Consider the following 16,146-nt stretch of genomic DNA (forward strand, 5'->3'; position numbering starts at 1 on the left):
AACTATGACTCATTCAAATCCAGACATAAAATCTAAATAAATCTTCAAGAATCTTGATAACACCACAATCTGATACACTTCCACAATTCTCATCTATATGTTCCGCGTGGAATGTCAGGTCCCTTAATCGGGCAGGTAGGTTAGAAAATTTGAAAAGGGAAATGGATAGGTTGAATTTAGATATAGTGGGAATTAGTGAAGTTCGGTGGCGGGAGGAACAAGACTTCTGGTCAGGTGACTACAGGGTTATAAACACAAAGTCAAATAGGGGTAATGCAGGAGTAGGTTTAATAATGAATAGGAAAATAGGAACGTGGGTAAGCTACTACAAACAGCTTAGTGAACGCATTATTGTGGCCAAGATAGACACAAAGCCCACACCTACTACAGTAGTACAAGTTTATATGCCAACTAGCTCTGCAGATGATGAAGAAATTGAAGAAATGCATGATGAAATAATAGAAATTATTCAGATAGTGAAGGGAGACGAAAATTTAATAGTCATGGGTGACTGGAATTTGAGTGTAGGAAAAGGGAGAGAAGGAAACGTAGTAGGTGAATATGGATTGGGGCTAAGAAATGAAAGAGGAAGCCGCCTGGTAGAATTTTGCACAGAGCACAACTTAATCATAGCTAACACTTGGTTTAAGAATCATGATAGAAGGTTGTATACATGGAAGAACCCTGGAGATACTAAAAGGTATCAGATAGATTATATAATGATAAGTCAGAGATTTAGGAACCAGGTTTTAAATTGTAAGACATTTCCAGGGGCAGATGTGGACTCTGACCACAATCTATTGGTTATGATCTGTAGATTAAAACTGAAGAAACTGCAAAAAGGTGGGAATTTAAGGAGATGGGACCTGGATAAACTGACTAAACCAGAGGTTGTAGAGAGTTTCAGGGAGAGCATAAGGGAACAATTGACAGGAATGGGGCAAAGAAATACAGTAGAAGAAGAATGGGTAGCTTTGAGGGATGAAGTAGCGAAGGCAGCAGAGGATCAAGTAGGTAAAAAGACGAGGGCTAGTAGAAATCCTTGGGTAACAGAAGAAATATTGAATTTAATTGATGAAAGGAGAAAATATAAAAATGCAGTAAATGAAGCAGGCAAAAAGGAATACAAACGTCTCAAAAATGAGATTGACAGGAAGTGCAAAATGGCTAAGCAGGGATGGCTAGAGGACAAATGTAAGGATGTAGAGGCTTATCTCACTAGGGGTAAGATAGATACTGCCTACAGGAAAATTAAAGAGACCTTTGGAGAAAAGAGGACCACTTGCATGCATGTCAAGAGCTCAGATGGAAACCCAGTTCTAACCAAAGAAGGGAAAGCAGAGAGGTGGAAGGAGTATATAGAGGGTCTATACAAGGGCAATGTACTTGAGGACAATATTATGGAAATGGAAGAGGATGTAGATGAAGATGAAATGGGAGATACAATACTGCGTGAAGAGTTTGAAAGAGCACTGAAAGACCTGAGTCGAAACAAGGCCCCCGGAGTAGACAACATTCCATTGGAACTACTGACGGCCTTGGGAGAGCCAGTCCTGACAAAACTCTACCGTCTGGTGAGCAAGATGTATGAAACAGGCGAAATACCCTCAGACTTCAAGAAGAATATAATAATTCCAATCCCAAAGAAAGCAGGTGTTGACAGATGTGAGAATTACCGAACAATCAGTTTAATAAGCCACAGCTGCAAAATACTAACACGAATTCTTTACAGACGAATGGAAAAACTAGTAGAAGCCAACCTCGGGGAAGATCAGTTTGGATTCTGTAGAAATACTGGAACACGTGAGGCAATACTGACCTTACGACTTATCTTAGAAGAAAGATTAAGGAAAGGCAAACCTACGTTTCTAGCATTTGTAGACTTAGAGAAAGCTTTTGACAATGTTGACTGGAATACTCTCTTTCAAATTCTAAAGGTGGCAGGAGTAAAATACAGGGAGCGAAAGGCTATTTACAATTTGTACAGAAACCAGATGGCAGTTATAAGAGTTGAGGGGCACGAAAGGGAAGCAGTGGTTGGGAAGGGAGTGAGACAGGGTTGTAGTCTCTCCCCGATGTTATTCAATCTGTATATTGAGCAAGCAGTAAAGGAAACAAAAGAAAAATTCGGAGTAGGTATTAAAATCCATGGAGAAGAAATAAAAACTTTGAGGTTCGCCGATGACATTGTAATTCTGTCAGAGACAGCAAAGGACTTGGAAGAGCAGTTGAACGGAATGGATGGTGTCTTGAAGGGAGGATATAAGATGAACATCAACAAAAGCAAAACGAGGATAATGGAATGTAGTCGAATTAAGTTGGGTGATGTTGAGGGTATTAGATTAGGAAATGAGACACTTCAAGTAGTAAAGGAGTTTTGCTATTTGGGGAGCAAAACAACTGATGATGGTCGAAGTAGAGAGGATATAAAATGTAGACTGGCAATGGCAAGGAAAGCGTTTCTGAAGAAGAGAAATTTGTTAACATCGAGTATAGATTTAAGTGTCAGGAAGTCATTTCTGAAGGTATTTGTATGGAGTGTAGCCATGTATGGAAGTGAAACATGGACGGTAAATAGTTTGGACAAGAAGAGAATAGAAGCTTTCGAAATGTGGTGCTACAGAAGAATGCTGAAGATTAGATGGGTAGATCACATAACTAATGAGGAGGTACTGAATAGGATTGGGGAGAAGAGGAGTTTGTGGCACAACTTGACCAGAAGAAGGGATCGGTTGGTAGGACATGTTCTGAGGCATCAAGGGATCACCAATTTAGTATTGGAGGGCAGCGTGGAGGGTAAAAATCATAGGGGGAGGCCAAGAGATGAATACACTAAGCAGATTCAGAAGGATGTAGGTTGCAGTAGGTACTGGGAGATGAAGAAGCTTGCACAGGATAGAGTAGCATGGAGAGCTGCATCAAACCAGTCTCAGGACTGAAGACCACCACAACAACAACAACATGTTCCTAAAAACAAATGAAATCACCAAAGAAACTATAAAGCATTCAAATCAAAACAGAAAAGCCAAGTCAGTGCCAAAAAAGCAAACTATTGAGATCCTAGAAAGAAATGAAACACCAAAGAAACTACACATAATTCAAATCCAAGCAGAAAAGCTAATTCAGCATTCAAAAATCCTGATAGTATTATAATCCAATAAACTTCAACAACATACTACAAGGCGTGAAATATTTTCTTGTGCATATGTGGGGTATGGTGATGATATTATCCTACAGGTATATTTCTGTTGTCCTGGATTTATGTACATACTTATTTCATTTGTTAAAATGGTTAAAAACTAATATGTATGCTAAACTCAATGCATTCATTTGATAGTTAACTTTCATGGATGGCGTTTAGTCACACTGTAACAGTGGTCATATTGACCATCCCTAGAGAACAGTAATTTTTCAGGATAAAAAGTATTCTGTGTGTTAATTCAGTGCAAAAGCTATCACCATTCCAAGTTTCATCCAAATCTGTACAACTGTTCCAGCATGAAACAGTAACAAACATACTGACTCGCACACACTCATACACTTTCTCATTTATAATGTAAAGAGTGTAATGGGTATAAATGTAGACATTTATGTTTGTGACAGAACAGTGTACTGAATTATGTCATTTATGTCATAGCAGAGTGGCAGACAATGAATTACATTCTCCACCAGGGTTTCGATTACCTCTCATCGTGCCCTGAAATGAGAAATGTCCTACCCACTATCCTTCCCACCCCTCCTACCGTGGTACTCCGCCGTCCGCCGAACCTACACAATATACTCATCCATCCTTACACAACCCCTGCTCCCAATCCCTTACCTCATGTCTCATACCCCTCCAATAGACCTAGATGCAAGACCTGTCCCATACATCTTCCTACCACCTCCTACTCCAGTCCGGTCACTAACATTACCTATCACATCAATGGCAGCGCTACCTGTGAAACCAGTCATGTGATCTACAAGCTAAGCTGCAACCACTGTGCTGCAGTCTATGTAGGCATGACAACCAACAAGCTGTCTGTCCGCATGAACGGCCACCGACAAACTGTGGCCAAAAAACAAGTGGACCACCCTGTAGCTGAACACGCTGCCAAACATGGTACCCCTCATCTCAATGACTGCTTTACAGCCTGTGCCATATGGATCCTTCCCACCAACACCAGCTTTTCTGAACTGCACAGGTGGGAACTTTCCCTGCAATACTTCCTACACTCCTCTAACCCTCCTGGCCTCAACCTTTGTTACTTCCTACGCTCCTTTTAACCCTCCTGGCCTCAACCTTTGGTAGTCACTATCCTCACCCATCCAGCCCCCTACCTGTTCCCATCCCAGCACTACACAGCCATCGTTTCACCACCAAACCCAGTCTTTTAATTTCTTTTATTTTTATTTCTCTCCTTTCCGCTACTTACCCCCTCCCCCCTCCGCACCTTCTCTCCTACCCTCTGTCTAAACTGCAACACTTCACTGTCTGCCACTCCCACCATACTATCCCTCCCCCTCCCCGCCCCAGCCTCCTCCTTACCCCCACCCAGTCGCCACTCCCATCATGCATTGGTGCTGCTGCTTGCAGTGTAGTTTCAGCTCTCTGAGACAGCAGAAGTGTGTGCTAGTTGCGCTTGCGTGAGTGTCTGTGTGTGCATGTATGTGTGTGTGTGTGTCTACTGCTGACAAAGGCCTTAATGGCCGAAAGCTATGTTTGTGTGAATCTTTTTATCGTGCCTATCGCGGCTCAGCATCTCCTCTATATGGTGAGTAGAAACTTTCCTTCTCTCGTATTGTTATATACATAAAGAAAGCCCATCTATCACATCATAAATTTTTTGCCACTTTGACAAAGATTGAAACACCAAGATCCTTCAGATTTTTCTGCAGTAACATGTTGCTAATTGATAAGGTACATTTGAAGAGCTTATTTCAATAGTGGTACAAGTCCACTTTTGTTCATTCTGAGATAAAGAGTCCTAAAGTTAAATGGGCACTGAAGAATCTGCAGTTGAGATACCAGAAATATTCAAGCATATGGCTTCTTGCTAGAGATGAACGTTTCTTTCTGTTTGTTTGGACCATTAATGTCAGAAGCATTATAGACAGACCACTCGTACCACTATTGAAATAAGCCCTTCATTTAACTTAAGTTCACTATGAATTAGCCAGTATTCATTAACTAGCAAAATATCATAATTTAATTCCTCCAACTCAATTATTTTTAAGTCATTAATATGCAAGGAAAACAAACTTTTTGCCTTGATGTTTCTCTGAGTCTGTCTTTCTTGCTGGACACTCAGAATTCTTGACTGCTGTCACTTGGCTGCCCCAAGTGAATTGTATCAGATGGCTTAACCTATGTCTCACTTGGGTGCATCACTTGACATTGGATGATGCTTTGAACATTTCTCTAACTCAGAAACTTCTTTGAAAAGTCTTCTACAAGTTTCCCATGCTCATAAGCTAAAGAAAAAACCTTTTAGCGCTTCTGTAAATCATCAAAAGTTTTGAGTTCTGTAACTGCAAAAAGTGTGTCAAACTTCATGCTCACAAAATCAAATGACTCTTGAACAGAATCAAGGAAATCTCCACTCATTACCAGCAGCATATCTGGTCCCCACTCCATGTGATACTAACTGAGGACACTGGTACATCATCTCTTTTTTTCCTCGACAGACATAGTCCAAAAAGAAAATTTATTCCACTATTAGGATAAGCCTCTCTGGGGGGGGGATACCACCTTGACGAAGCACTGTCCATGTGGGTGGAGAGGCTTGCGTATCCGTCGTGTGAAGCTGAGGGCTATGCCAAAGGTAGAGGACCTACTGCTGGAAAGGCCTTAGCTGATGGATCAGACTAAGAGTGTCGCTCAATGTCCTGTCTTCCTTATCCACTCCTAGCCCTTACCCAACTCATTTCCCCAACCTAAGGTGTGAAGCAATCCATGCCGAAGGGTAAGTGGCACATGGGAAGATGCATTGCAAACAGAGCCTCAGGGATACCAGACAACCTCCATGAGTAAAATAGCTTTACACCACATGGGGTTTCCATGGTGTGGATCGTGTAAATCCCCAAATCTCTTGGGACCAAGATGGACAAGACTGATGAAAATAATTTAAAACAAACTGAGATCTCAGCCACCCAAACTTTGGGGTCAGGACCGATGGAATGCACTCCCACTACTGAATCAGGATCTAGACCTAAGCAAGAAGTGGAAACTGTAACTGAGAAGTTGGACCACGTCAAGATTAAAGCCTTGTCTGGGGCCCAGAGGAGGATACTTCTCAGGGAACAGCAACAAAAGGAAGGAAAAGACTGGCTTCCCAAACAAAAGTTGAGGGAATTAAAAGGGCTTGAGCCCAAGACCCCCAAGAAAAAATTGTCTCAGGTTGAAGGGGATATCCAGAGCCCCTCAACATCAAAGACAGGTAACAAGAGGATAAGGGAGGAATCTAATACTCCCTCCTCTCGGGATAAGCAAGTCCAGAAAAAGCCAAGGCAAGAAATAGGGAAACAGACCTATAGTACTACAGTCTCAGTTTTTAGGATGGCCGTTGGCTGTCCACTGGTAACCATCACATTGCAGCAGTAGGAGCTCATGCAGATGGCCCTCTTTGAAAAGATTGGGGGGGGGGGGGGGGGGGGCTGGTCCAGGAACCAAATTCAGGAGGGCCTATCTAGATCACAATGCCCTCATTTTTGTCTGTGAGGGGCTGCATATGGTGGAATGGCTCAAGGACAAGGTGCCCATGATATCTCCATAATACGGGTCCAGAAGCCAAAAGTTTCAACAGAGGATTGGAGAGTAATCAACCAGAATGCTGTGCCAGAAGCACGAACCTTGGTGGTGGAGGTCAGAGGGAAGTACCTGAAGGCGATGCGAGAGCAAGACCTGAAATTGTTTTTAGGGTTCTCACAGGTTGCCGTCAGGATAATCAAAGACATCAAAAGCAATGATGGCAGCAAGATGGATACTTGGACCACTGCTGCCCTGAGCCATCACCTGGGGAGACAGGAAGTGGACGAGGCCCTGATACAAGAACCCTAATTATATAAAGGGGATGTATCGGGCCTTGATGGTACTGGAGATAAGTAGATTTATGCTAGAAATCTAAGAAACTCCAGAACATGCATTTATGTGAGAAATGGAATTTCTTTCATGACAATGATGAATTTCTGTTCCAAGGACGTGGTGACCATCAGGATGCAGCAGCATGAGGAAGGTATGACGAGGGAAATTGTTTTGGCCTCAGCATACCTTCCTTAAGAAGACAGCTCTCCTCCCCCTTTGGAGGAAATGGAGGGCACGGCTGCTCAAGCCAGACTTCACAAAATCCTCACTAGGGTACCAACTAATCCAGGAGGTACGCTGAGAAAGGAAGATGGAGAATATACAAAGACAGCACATGAGATGCTGGAATTGCTCCTCGAAACTCACTTCCCTCAATATGCTCTGGCAGATAACACAGACCAGAATGCAATCCCTGAGAGATAATGGTTCTCAGACATTCAAAGAGAAGACTGGAAATCAGCCAAGGAGTGTGTCGACTTCAGTAAAATCCAATGGGTGGTGTGAACATTCCAGCCGTTCAAGTCACCTGGCCCAGATGGAATCTTTCCACTTGTCTTGCAACAAGCAGGACAGAATCTTATAAGAGTCCTATGCAGGCTATTCAGGGTTACCCTAGCGGCAGGAATCATTCCCTATGTCTGGAGGGCAGTGAAGGTTGTCTTTATTCCAAAGCCATGGAGAACTGATCATACCAAGGCCAAGGATATGAGACCAATCAGTCCTTCCTCCTTCATTCTTAAAACATTGGAAACATGTTGGGGAGAGGAGGCTAACTAGGGCTCCTCTGTATTCAAACCAACATGCATATCAACCAGATAAATCATGTGAGACAGCCCTCCACCAACTCATTGGGAAGGTGAAGAAAGCACTTCACTTTCAGGAAGTAGCCCTCTGCATCTTCCTGGACATTGAGGGGGCTTTTAGTAACACAACCTTTGATTCCATGGTTAGGGCAGCAGAGTTGCATGACCTAGGGACCATTAAATGTAGGTAGACTAGGGCCATACTTAGTGGAAGGAAGGTAGAGGCCACCATGATGAATGAATGAAAAGATGGTAATTAACACCACTAGAGGTTATCCACAAGGAGGACTTTTGTCCCCTTTATTGTGGAATCTAGTGGTGAAGAAACTCATTAAGGAACTAAATGCCATACAATGCTATTGCCAAGGATACACAGATGACCTCGTAATAGTAGTAGCATATCACCACTCAAGTTGGAATCTAAAGCTTTTCGATGAAACTCTACCTGTGAAGGGGGTAGTGAAATATCTAGGGGTAACCTTAGATGAGAAACTAACATGGACCCTGCACATTAAGAGCATCTGCTCCAAGGCGAAAGGTATTCTGGTGAGTACCAGAAGAACCTGTGGCAAAAACTTGGGCCTAAGCCCCAGAGGTATGCACTGGATATACACCACAGTGGCTAGACCTAGGATCTCCTATGAGGCCGTAGTGTGGTGGAAGAAGGTAAAACAGCAGGTTGCAACTAAGGAGCTCACTAAGGTGAAGAGACCGGCCTGCTTAGCCATAACAAGCGGAATTGGCAACACACCAACCGCAGGGATGGAAACATTGCTGTACATGCCTCCATTACACCTTTGGGTCAAGATGGGGGCAGCAGTTATTGGATACAGACTCAAAACTGGTAAAAACTAGATCTCATTAGGATATCCAGAATCACACACTAAAATGGTGACCGAGCGAGGTGGCGCAGTGGTAGCACACTGGACTCGCATTCGGGAGGACGACGGTTCAATCCCGTCTCCAGCCATCCTGATTTAGGTTTTCCGTGATTTCCCTAAATCGTTTCAGGCAAATGCCGGGATGGTTCCTTTGAAAGGGCACGGCCGATTTCCTTCCCAATCGTTCCCTAACCCGAGCTTGCGCTCCGTCTCTAATGACCTCGTTGTCGACGGGACGTTAAACACTAACCTAACCTAACCTAAACTAAAATGGTGAGTGAGGTAAATGTAGGAATGGTTGGGGAAATGCTGGCCGATTACATAATAATTCCCAACTGCTACAACAAGCCTTATAATATAATAATTGGAAGCAGGGAGCAGTGGGAAAAAACAGTCGACACTGTACAGGGGATATTGTCTGGTTCACTGATGGGTCAAAATCAGACCAAGGTGCTGGGGCCAGGGTACGGGGTTCAGCCAAGACTGGAAGGCATCATCTTTCTAGGAAAACTGGCCTTGGTATTCCAAGCCAAAATCACTGCAAACATGGCGTGTATGGAGGAGAATGTGTGTAGGTGCTAAAAGGACTATAGCATCAACATCTATTCAGACAGCCAGGCAGCCCTGAAATCATTGTCAGCTCCTGCAACAAGATATAAGATTGTTGCAGAATGCCACAGGGTTCTGGTGGAGCTAGGGGGAAGCAATAGGGTAAACCTAGTGTGGGTCCTTGGCCACTCAGGGATCAGTGGCATTCAACAAGCTGACAGATTGGCCAGGATGGGGGCAAAGACTCCATTCATTGGACTGGAACCTGTCCTGACAATCACCAAGGCTATGATCAAACTAGAACTATGGAACTGGCTCAGAAGAAAGCACGTAGAATACTGGACCAAGGTCTATAAACAAAAATATGGCAAGGTAATGATGAAAAAGCCATGTTTTAAGAGAAACTCTGTAATCCTGGGCTTGAACAGGAAATAGATTAAACTCATAGCTGGACTGATGACCAGCCATGGGAATTTCAAAAAACACTTATGTACAATGGGTATAACAGAAGAAGACCCTAAATGTAGAATCTGTGATGAGAGTGAAGAAACTGCATCACACCTAATCTTCGAATGCACAGCATTGGAGAACAAGAGACACAGAATTTTCGGGACAACTAGACCTGAAGAAATTGTGTCTAACAAAGAAGTGGTGAAGGGACTCCTTGCACTATTTAAAGGCATTGGTTGGACTTATTAGCTATACAGGGAGTGATACCACACAATAAACTTGGTTTCAGTGCAGCCAGTGGCAGATTAGACCGAAGCTGTTTTAGCTTCCCTGCCAAAATCAAATCAAATCAAATCATTAGGATAATCTGCCACTTCTAAGTTGAGCATGCATGCACACACGCACACACACACACACACACACACACACACACACACACACACACACACACTGATACTCTGTACTCTGCAAACAAATGTGATGTGCATGTCAAAGGCTACTTCCCATTGTACTACATGTTGAATTGTCTTTCCCTTCCATTCACATACGAACTGAGGGGATGAATTACTACTTAAATGCCTATGTGAGTGCTCTAATTAGTCTTAATCTTGTCTTTGTTGTCCCACTTTGGGAGCAATATTCAGGGGTGGTATTATATTTTTAGCTACCTCACTTAATCTAATTCTTGAAACTTTGTAAGCTTTCGCAGAATGGTTGACATCCATCTTCAAGCATCTGCCAGTTCAAGTTTTTCAGCCCTTCTATTATGATCTCCCATGAATCAAACAAATGTGACCATTTGTGGTGTCCTTTGTATGTTTCAGTATTCATAATCATATTTCATATTGATCTCACAGACTTGAGCAATATTTGAGGATAAGTCATATGAGACTGTGACTACGTCAACCACAATAAATAACATGCACTTGTAATTGCTAAATAATTACAAAATTTATTTCATAACTTGCAAAAATTTATACATCATTAATTCATGTCTAGAATGTGAGTAAATTCCAGTAGTACCAGAGAATAACTGAACTGGTGTAACTTGGTGCTAACAGTGATCCACTGTCTCAACCAAACAGAACACACTATGCTCAAAGCACATGTTGTACTTCTACCAGCATCCCCCTTTTCACTCACTCTCCCCCTCCACAATGGTAGAGTGGGGCTCTGGGAATGTAGGGAAACTGGTGTCGAACTTTACATCCAGCCCTCATATAACCTGGCATAGGCGGTCATGATTCCTGGGCAGAGTCCTTGCAAGGTGCAAATGGAGGCTCTTATTAGGTAGGTGTAGGCACTGCTGAAATGGATAGCTTGTAAACCTCGCTCACTACATCTGGCGATGGAGGACATCAGTCCCGAGTTTGCTACATTTCTGAAATGTAACAGTTAAGCTACATTTACCTTTTCGAATGCTACAATCATAGGTTTACGTTGTATAAGGCTAGTGTAGCATGTTCGTTATGCTTCAGAACTTGGAAAAGGCCAGACGAAGGAGGTTGCAGTGGCGAGTGGACAGCAACTGTCCTTGACATAACAAGTGCACTCTTCTTCAAATCCTTATGAAGCAGCAGTTGAATGCAGGAACCAGAGAGAGGCACTACTGCAAATCTGTAGCAGAATGCCACTGCAGGTCAAATGTTGGAGATTTCACTTTCAAATTTTTGCAGAATTTGGCATTTTGAGTGCATTGTGGGACTTTTGGGGTACAAAAAACTCTATTGTATGCTACCATGTCCCTCCATAGTACATCTAAACTGCTGACACACTAATGTCTTGCTCAACTGCAGTGTGGTGACCAAGTAACACTAGTGATAAAGCTGTCGTCCAGGTCATATCATGTCACATAAGTGCATCTCTGAGCACCCTGTGCCAACACTCTACTACCCCACTGTTGGCTTGGTAGTAACTAGTGGTGTGATGGTATTGAAATACACATAATTTAGGGAGTTTGAGAAATAAGGCGACTTGAACTGCTGTCCTTGGCCTGTTGTGATGTTTACTAGGCACTGAACTGGGCAATCCATGTAATCAAAAATGTCCTGGCCATTGTTTCTAAGGAAATGTCCATGATTGGAGTACCTTTGCCCCAATGTGTGTACCATGTAAATGCCATGGAAATATATTCCAATCCTTCAGAGAACAGCGGGCCCACCAGGTCAGAGTGGATGTGTCAGAAACACTGTGTCACTTCCAGAAATTGGCCTATTGGTTTGTGCATGTGACAACCAACTTTGGCTGTCTGGCATGATAACACAATTTAGTCCCTGAGGAAGAGTCCTTTTTCATACTCAGTCAAATATATCTGGCATGATCAGCTTAATTGTGCTCTTCACTCTAGGGTGTGCAAGGTTGTGCACTGAGTCAAACACTAGCTTACAATAAGCAATGGACATGAATGGTGTAGGACTATGGCAAGAAACACCACACCACAGCAATTTTATTTTATACTGCTAGAGACACCTCTTTAAACTGCTGTACTGTTTCTCCCCTCACCATAAGTTCCCATTTCACTAGGCATTCAAAGCCATCTATCACTGCTGCTGATCAGTCACTGTTGGGACTTCTCTGTATCACCACCTCTGCTACCACAGGGCTAAGGCACCAGAGAGAGGCCCGCTGCAAATTTGCCATGCAAGAGGTCTGTGCAGGCACTCCTCTAGTACCATCTGCATCAAGCTTCACTACAGCTGTCTATTTATGTGGCTGCCGCCTCTAGCAGCTTAGCCCTGTGCATGGACCATTTATACATACAAAACTATTTGCTACTATACTGGATTACTCTTGTTACTTGTTCCTTTGGACTGTGTGCTATGTATGTGACACTCGTATTGAACTTGAACTGTAACGTATATCCACTGACTGACATGGCACACTGTTATTTATGTTAGAAGTTGCCACTAGTGTTACATTGTGTGAACATAGAACCAGAGCAGGCATCAGCTGCCATCAGGTTTGTCCACAGAGGCCATTTTTCAATAATTCTTGCAACAGCAGTTGAAAGGGCAGAAGTTCTAGGAAGCCTTCATGGCCAAATCACTTTCCAGACACATTGTTACACATCTGCCACCATTATCTCCCTATGAAGAAACAGCAAAAAAGAGATGCATATGAGGAGTGTCTCTGGCAGCATTTCACCACATTTAATGAACAGACCCTGAAACTCAGAAATCACTCTTTCTGTCTTGGATTCTGCCCCAAACATATCAGCTGCTTTGCAGGCCTGCCCCCCTTATACTAAACTGGCCCAGCTCAATTTTGATGAAATGTGTGCTCTCCAAAACTGTCCACTTTCACCAGCATTGCTATGTTATATTGTCACAAGTGGAATTCTACCAATGTCGAAAACAGCCCAACCAGTCATACCATGCCTGTGTGGCTGAACAACATGGGCTCAGTACAAAGTGCCTTTTCATTACTCCCAAAGCTTTGGAACCATATATGGAGCTTATGATTTGGGACACTATTATTCGTATGGCCCTATACAAGGAAGTACATCATAAAGCTATACAATTTGATGGCTCCACATTGGAGAAGGTCTTGAATTTGGCTCAGTCCACCAAAGCCTCCCAAGCATCCAGCAATCATTTAAAATATCCATCTCACAAACTAGAGGCAATGTCTCGGCCCCTCAACAGGCACATACTCATGTCGTGCCCAGATTGTTTTCGCAAGCATGCCCAGGATGACTGCCCAGACAGGTGAGCAACATTAGTTACTTGTAATAGAGATGGATATCTCACTTCCCTATGTTGAGCCTCCTCATTCTGGCACTCCCCTCAACAGGTTTGCTTGGCTTATTTCCTGTTGCTCTTATGCAGAACATAGGACTTTGACAAAGCTCTGCCAGCACACTCGATTTCGAGGGAGGATCTTCAACTTTTCAGACATTTTCCCCTCCTTCTTGGCTCCTTTCTGCATTGTCCTCCTCTATGATGCCTTTGGTCTTCATCATTTCCTCCTACCCTGTGGGTTCAGTGGAGAACTTACCTCTCTACAGCATCCAGGTATTTTCGGAGGGTGTGTCCAATCAATCTCCCCTGCAAACTCTTGATTTGGAAGGTGATAAGTTCTTCTCTGGTAAGATTCCAAAGGTCTTCCTTAGACATCAGATTTGGCCAAAATATTTTTAGGATTTTCCTATGACATGTACTGAGGAAGGTTTGCAAACTCTTGGTGACTGTAGAAGTAACCCTCCAAGTTTCAAAATGTATAATGGCACTGCTTTCACATTTGTTCTAAACATTCATAGTTCAGTAGTTATAGAAATCTCTCTTGCCATCATGGATACAGTTGGATGAAGCCCTATTTGCCTTTTAGATTCTTGATCTGACATTGACAGTTGGTCCTCCATCTTCAGTAAATACACTATCAAGGTATGTGGACTCATTTACCTTTTCAGCATCCCCACTGTTCACTTTTAGGTTTCACGTATCTCTTGTACTGATTTTCATTATATTCATCTTGGCAGTATTCACTTTCAGTCCAGCAATCTTGGCTTCACATTCAAGGTCCTGCAGTTTTCCTTTCATGTCACCATGGTTCTGTGAGAGGAGGCAGATGTCATTGGCAAAATCCAGATCTTCAAATAACCCCAGCAGTCCCCACTGTATCCCTCTCTTCATCTTCTCCAGCATTTTCCATATCACTTCATTTAGCACAGTAAAAGATAGTTGGAGATAAAACACATCCTTGGTGAACTTCAGACTTAACTGGGAAGGGTTCTGTAATTTTACCCTCATGGGTGGCTCAGCTTGGCTAGTTATGGTAAGTCTCTCTGATAACCTTTACTAACTCCTCCAGTATCATGTTCTTTTTTAAATATTTCCATATATGACTTCTTTTAAGGGAATTGAAGGCCTTTTTAACTCTATAAAAAGAATGTAAAGACTAGTGATGATTTCTTTTGATTGTTTGATAATGACTGAGCATATTTATCTGACCTGTTAAAGAATGGTTACTTCTAAAACTGGCTTGCTCATTTCAACTTGCAGCTTGATTTTACTAAAGATTATCTGCAGCACCACTAATTGTGGCATCTGCTGATATCTGTTTTTGGGCAAGTTGATGAGAAATGCTTCTCTCCTCCCCTGTTCTACACTCTCCAAGTTCCAGATCTACAGGGTGAAGAAGATCAGTGGCTGTGTCTAGGTCAGTGGTCAAAAGTTTTGGTACAATATTATCTGCTACTAGGGCCTTTTCATTCATTAGCTGTCTTGATCTCTTACTATGAAAGTAACTCTGAGCTAATTATATTTTCTACCATTTCAAGGTTGCCTTCATCTTTGGGTTCTCTTTCTTGTTCAGACTCTCCCTCATCATCTCTTTTAAGCACCTCTAAAGTGCTCCCATCATCTTGAAAGTCATGCATCATTGTTGACAAGATGTTCTTGTTTGCTCCTTACAGGTCAACTGAAGGCAACTTGCTTTTGGGTGAGAGTCCTATGACATCATAGAGCTCCTTCACGTTGCCAGCACCTGCTGTTCTCTGTCTTCTCAGCCAATTCTGAGACCCACTTCCTGCAACCTGACTTCATTGTCTTTTTAACTGCCATGTCTTTAGTTTTATATTCTTCCAGTTATTTTATCTTCTGAAGCCATGTCTTGCTACTGTTCAGTGTTAGCTGTAACTGTCTCAATTGTTTAAAACAATCGCATGTTGTTTCTGACATCCATTCCTTTCTTCTTGGATTGCTGAAGCCAACAATTGTCTCCGCTGTACCTGCAAAGGCTCTTTTCACCTTCTCCCAGTGTTCATTCAGGTCCTCTTCTTGGTTCACACACAGGCCATCAAAACAGTTTCTCAGTTCTTGGTTGAACTCTTCCCTGCTACTTTCATTTTTCAACTTTCCAATATTAAATCTCTACTTTTGTGTGTAGAAACACTTCCTCATGGAGACTAACTTGATGTGAATATCTACAATCATAAGATGGTGCTTGCCAACTGTGTCTGCTCCCTTTCAGTTTCTGATAACTATGAGGAATTTTCTCCAATTTCTTCTAAAAGTGCCCTTGATATTTTATGACATTCTTTATGAGGGATGACTCTGCCACTAATAATTAGATAATTATTGGGACAGAAATCCTTGAAAAGCTCTCCATCATTATTCTTGTTAGTACTCCATGTCATCCCATCACGTGTTCCAGTTTAATATTGTCTACACTCACCTTTGCAATAAAATCACCCATTGTAGTTAAAATATCTTTTCTGTTCATGTTCTGCACTATTTTCTGAAGTTCCACGTAGAAGTTAGCTTTAGACTCTTCACTGTCTTCTTCAGCTAGCACATAACACTGCACCAAGGAGACCTTTCTCCATTCTTCCCTTGAATCTTGCCAGAAGAATTCTTGAAGACATAGGTTTCCAGTTTATCAAGCTATTCTTTGTTCTTTT

General features: G+C 42.5%; 1 protein-coding gene across 1 annotated transcript in view; it reads right to left on the reverse strand.

The window, feature by feature from the left end:
* Window positions 1–16,146, reverse strand: part of LOC126202244 (uncharacterized) — a 272,489-nt gene that overhangs the window by 34,676 nt on the left and 221,667 nt on the right. The window lies entirely within an intron of this gene.

Source organism: Schistocerca nitens, chromosome 1 (genome assembly GCF_023898315.1).
Source record: "Schistocerca nitens isolate TAMUIC-IGC-003100 chromosome 1, iqSchNite1.1, whole genome shotgun sequence".
NCBI classification, from domain to species: Eukaryota; Metazoa; Arthropoda; class Insecta; order Orthoptera; family Acrididae; genus Schistocerca; species Schistocerca nitens.